This window comes from Dermacentor silvarum, unplaced genomic scaffold (assembly GCF_013339745.2).
Source record: "Dermacentor silvarum isolate Dsil-2018 unplaced genomic scaffold, BIME_Dsil_1.4 Seq3255, whole genome shotgun sequence".
Taxonomy (NCBI): Eukaryota; Metazoa; Arthropoda; class Arachnida; order Ixodida; family Ixodidae; genus Dermacentor; species Dermacentor silvarum.
In genome coordinates this window covers 18082-23847 of record NW_023606053.1, presented here as the reverse complement: position 1 = coordinate 23847, position 5766 = coordinate 18082, and the positions used below count along the sequence as shown (strand labels likewise).

The 5766-nt window shown below is 45.0% G+C and overlaps 1 long non-coding RNA gene across 1 annotated transcript; it reads left to right on the top strand.

Moving 5' to 3' along the window:
• Positions 1 to 984: 984 nt before the first annotated feature.
• Positions 985 to 4809, top strand: LOC125941796 (uncharacterized). Its single transcript, XR_007464614.1, has 3 exons — positions 985 to 1039; positions 3415 to 3504; positions 4358 to 4809. It is a non-coding gene; the product is annotated as an uncharacterized LOC125941796 (long non-coding RNA).
• Positions 4810 to 5766: the final 957 nt, after the last annotated feature.

The window sequence follows — 5766 nt, the reverse complement described above, 5'->3', positions numbered from 1 at the left end:
TCGTCGCCGCGCGCCGCCGAACGCTGTATGTGCGAGTGAAAGGGCGCGAGGGACGCGAGCTTTCACGGGGAGTGAATCCACGGCGGAGAACAAACGCGCGTTCTGCGCCGTGCTCCCTTAAGGGCTGCAAAAGTATGCGTCTCTTTCCACCTTTACAATCACCATATATGCAGAGCGTACGCACCTTCTTCCGACGCGCGAAAAACCGTGGGGGGGGGGAAGGGGGGGAGGGGGGGAGAGAAGGGAGGCGACTATTTATATCAGAGGCTCCGGCAATTTGGTGCTGAGCCGTGCTCCCTCAAGGGCTGCAGAAGATAGCGCCAACCTTTCCCTTTCCCTCAAGAACCACTTATCATCCGGCAACAGTCACCAACGCCGCACGCATTTTGTGCGAACGCGGGCAAAACGCCGACGGCGTCGACAACAGTTCTGAGTGTTGCCAGTGCTGCTGCATGTCCAAGTTATACAGCTGATAAAGCTACTATCATTACTCCGTATAGATATCTACAAATTTGCTATCGCAATTGATGCTTCGCCTTCAGGTGAAACTGCGATTTTTTTTTGCTAACAATTCACTCCAGCCTAAGGTATTGTAAGTTCTACGGAAACCCAAGAGAAAAGTTAGTGAAGTTTCAATCAAGAGGATTAGTGTAGGCTATGCAGGTATTTCGCTTTTTGCGTATTTTATTTCACAACTGTTTAGGATGCATCCTGATAACTGAGTTTGTGCTAGCCCAAGTTGGCATGATACATACGAGCATAAACAAAGCAAACAGGTTCTGTGAGCGCTGTCATTTATCTCCACAACATTTATTGATTATCCACCAATTTTTAAGCAAAACGCTACTTTCTGAAGTAATATTTTGCAAGTTGATGTTTCAGCCAGTTCTTACTGATTTTTATATTGTCAGCATATTTTATTTGATAATAATGACCTCAGTGGTGCGAATAGAGAGTAAAACTCACAGAAAATTATTGTTTTGCAGCCCAGCCGGTGGATGAACTGGAAGATAGAAAGTGTGAAAGAGCTTTTTTCTCGGTAAGAGAAGAGTCGACAGAAATGTTCGTTTCTTTTATCACCGTTAGCTAGCGCGTTAATTATGCCACTTTTTCTTTAGCAAAATACGGGCAAAAGTTTTGTAGTAACGCTCGAAACTGCCTAGTTACAGCTGTGCGCATATGATAACGAACCCGGCTACCATCGCGAAGCACTTGTTTATCATAAGACATCGTTTATGCTTTTCAGTATCGGAGTTGAAAAACAATTATGATATATCAGGCGTTTGTGCTGTATTGATCCGTGTTTAACCTGTGCGGCGCACGTTTGACTGTGTTGATTCTTTTAAAACGAAGCTTTCTTGGCGAAACCCCCGCGCCTCTAGCAGCAGCAGCAGCAGCAGCAGTCACAATGAGAAACATGCTGCTGCTGCTGCTGCTGCTGCTGCTGCTCGTGCATTGTTGCCGAATCACACACACTCGGTCGTGGGACGACGGCTACGTCTAGCACGTCTAGTCGCAATGAGATGGAAGAGAGGGCATGGGAGGACATGGCTACAGGTTGCACATGCGTTGCGCCCCCTGGCAACCGCATGTACGGCCGCATCTTCGCCCCCAAGTCCAGGATGGATACCGGAGAAACGGCTCAAAAAGCCTGCTTGCCTATTTAAACCACGATTACGTTGGTTGCGTTCAAAAGTACAGCTGCAACGGAAAAAAATTAGCACAAGTAACCGATGACCGGAGCAGGGAAATTGCGGTACGCGGCGCTCTTGTTCCCATGCACACTGCTATCTATAGTGCAAGGTGATTCGTGATTCAAAGACATAATGTATTTTAGGCGTGCTAGGGAACAACAGCATCGCATACCGAGATTTGTCTGCTCGGGTGCTCGGTCAATTGTGCTAATCTTTTTCCCCTGCAGCGGTACATTGCGTTGTTCGCCAAAATGCCACACAAACGAAACCTGACAGAACATCAGAAAGTGGAGCAAGAGAAGCGTTGCTCCGAGCAAGCACGACTTCAATATGCCGCGAAATGTGCTGCTCAATGTGAGCACCTGCTCCAGTTCAAGCATAAGCGTGAAGCCGAGCGTACAACATTGGCCCTTAACGAGGATCAACGGGAAGTACACTCCTGACGCATTGACGGGAAAGCTTCGATGTACCTAAATTACAACAGGGCATGTTGTATCTGCCGTATTTTAATGCAAATGAATTGGGAAATCCGACGTCCGTTGTTATCATTCGATGGTATAAAAATCCGCGTGACCAAGTGATGACGTCATGTTCCCGGCGCTGGTGCTGCTGCAGCACGCACTGCGAAATCCCACGGTGAGCAGCCAAGGTGTCGAACCTGGCCCACTCCCTTAATTGAATTAATGTGGAATTAAGTAGATTAAGGTGGGTACAAGTGAGACCAAGGTGGATTAAGGTGTATTTAGGTTCGTGCAAATGAGAGCAAGGTGGATTAAGGTGGAGTTTTATTTTAAGCTGATAACTTAGACAAGTGCTCCTGCTTTCACATTCAAATCACGCAAGTATTCTTAAGTGACTGCCATTTTTTTCTCCTGCTTAATAATGGGCCAATCCCCGCCTTCAGAGCATAATCCACTCTTTCCTCTCCGCTTCTGCATATGGAAGCGATATAATTGCTCTGTTCTTCGGGACAGGCAGCCTATGATACCCCACTGAGTCTTCGTCGCTGACGCTCAAAACATTGAAACTAAAATTTCTTGTGTACACATTGGCGGCTCCTCTATTCTTGACTTGCTAGGTTGTCGGCTAGATTCAACACTCCCCCCCCCCCTCCTCACCCCCATGTGAATGAACAGTGATGTTTCTCCTTACCGCTGGCTCAAGGCATGATTTCTACAGCATACCAGCTTATTTTATTTGCATTGCTATGTCACATTATTTCTACACTATACCTATTGCATTTGAAGTGCTTCTTCAAGACCGCACACAATTATTGCAACATCCATTTTGTGTTTGAAAGACAAAACGCGCTCATTTAGGCGAGATGATATCTCATTGTCACGATCAAATTACAAAGCTCCAAGCTCAGAAGTTAAAAAAGAAGGTATGTGCCTTGTATATTTTGGAGCATGGTTTTTCAGTTAAAAACCGTCTAAGTGAATTGCTGTCTTTGCGTAATTGTGTGCTGTTTGAATACATGTACCTCGATACACGTACTGACGCAGTTTTAGACGAATCGTAATTATGAAAAGTCAAGTTGCGCAGCAAGAGTGAAGTTAAACGGGAATCAATATACTAGTATAGAAGCTATTACAATCCGATGCCTAATGTTATAGGTTGTTATGGAAGTAGAGTACATATGGCGAAAACAAAATCTGCTCGTACATTGCTAATATAAATGTTAATGCTGTGCAACGTTGTTTGTTTTTTCTGTCCGCAGTCGGCGCCGTCCTCCACATTCAAGTGCACTTATACATGCAAAGGATGGCCCATCCGCTCTGAAAATGAACCTGACGGTATTCGCTGCGGGGTAAGTTTCAGACTACAACTGGCGCGTTTCATCCACAGAGATTACATTATACATGTTCCTAAGTATTTGGTGAAAAATATGCGTATATTGAGAGATAGGAATATGCGATGGGGGCGATTGAATAAAAAAATTGGTCGGCCCTTCACTCCTTCAAGATGGTTAATCAGCGAAGCTGAAACATGCGGCCCCGATGTTTATTACGGCGTTAATTCCGAGGGTTCAATAAAGTATTTCTCAATTATGAGGTTACACACACGTTCTGCTGCGACGAAGAGAATGAAGTCACTGACGGTATGCCCGCAGTCCGGCGTTGTCGCTTGCCTTCGATGTCTCGAGTTTACTCGGCACCTTGGTTAGTAGATATTTCGATAAAGAACCGAATTTTGTCCGCTCAGGTTTTGTTCTTTGAAGCGCTCGCGTGGACGGTAGAGTTCGCAAGACTGCACCATGCTCAATTGTTGTTCCAAAATACTTAAAACTCATGTTATTTAGTGTATATGACAGAAGCAAAATAACGACGCCGAGAACCTTGATTTTTTGTTAGTGACAGCCATGCAAAGAAACACAACATTCAAAGGAGGTAACGCAAACTGTAAAATAATTGTTATGTTATAACCGAAATTTTGAAGTACCGTGGTATAGGTAAATGAATGTGGACGAACATTTGCCTTTCAGCAAATATGACTTTCTTTGTTTCGCTTTATCTCATTTTTCCATATTTATATCAAAATACCTATGGGATCACATATGCTTTGCCTAGCTCTAATGTAAAGTTTTGTATGTTGTACACTCTGTCTTAAAAAAATAAGTGCATTCGAAACAGTTTATTATTACCCGTTTCCTCTTAACGCAGCTCATTCGAAGAACAGGTGTCTGCAGAGGCGGAAAATGCGTAAGCGCCGACGATGCCAACAGACCGCCAAATGACGCAACTCAAGTACCTTCGACAACAGATAGCACCGAGCAGAGGTTTCCGACGGCTGCGCGTTTAGTGTTCGCAGGTAATGTCACATCTGACGTACCTTCTACCGAAGATACGGTTATTACAGCCCGTGCTACAACTAAGGATGAGGAACTGGTAACCGAAATGGCAACCGTAAGTGCGACGTTACTCGCAGCTGACCAACGGCCCACCGCAACACCCGGCACCAATGAGCAGACAACGGCTGTAAACGAAGGATTAAGCAGCGACGATGTCAAGAGACCCCCAAATGACACAAATGGAGTATCTTCCATGCAAACTCGCACAGAACAGTGGGTTGCGACGACTGAAAGTTTAATGCGTGATGTTAATGCCACATTTCAAGTACCTTCCATCAAAGATACGGTTACCACAGCCAACATTACAGCCGAAACCAAAGAACTGGTTACTGAACTGGTGACCGAAAATGCAACAGTATTCACTGATGAGCATCGCATCGAGGAAGAGACATCGACTGGAAAGGAAGGATTAACCAGCGACTACACAGCGTCAACTCAAGGCCGCAATGATAGTCGCCACACGAGGGTCACCACAGAGCCGGACGTCTTAACCGGTGAACCCAGTGAAGCAAATCCAGTCAAATCGGAGACGTTATTGCCTTCCTCAAGTACTCGGAGTGGATCATACAGTCATGTGTCTTGTGGTGGTATACTCAGTGCGATTTCGTTTTGTTCGATAGTGTTCTACGCAAGCAGCTACTTGTTATAAGTGTCATCGCGAACTGCTGAATAATATAATATAATATAATATAATATAATATAATAATAATATAACTGCTGAATAAATGGATGGAAAATTTCACGTTTTTTTATTGAAATGGTGTCAATAGAGCCGGAAAGAAACCAGCTTTCTCCTGACACAAAGTCTGTGAAAAAAACTTAGTCGAGCGTGCAGCCCCAGAGAACCTTGATAAAGCCGTTCAGTTTTGAAAAAAGAAATGAATTTTAAGAGAAAATCTCCATCTGTTTTTCTAATGATGTGCCAGCATACACGTCATCTTGCGATGCGTTTGCGCTTAGATGCCGGGACATGAAAAGAAAACACAGTAGCAACATTATACAACAAATAAAAGTGGGACATATCGATACCGAACAAAATGTCGTTCCTTTGTTTCAAAGGAATCCGCCGCGGTGGGTCAGTTAGCTATGGCATTGCGCTGCTGATCACGAGGTCGCGGGATCGAATCCCGGCCGTGGCGGCCGCATTTCTGTGGAGGCGAAGTGCAAAAACGCCCGTGTGCTTGCGTTGTAGTGCACGTTAGAGAACCCCAGGTGGTGAAA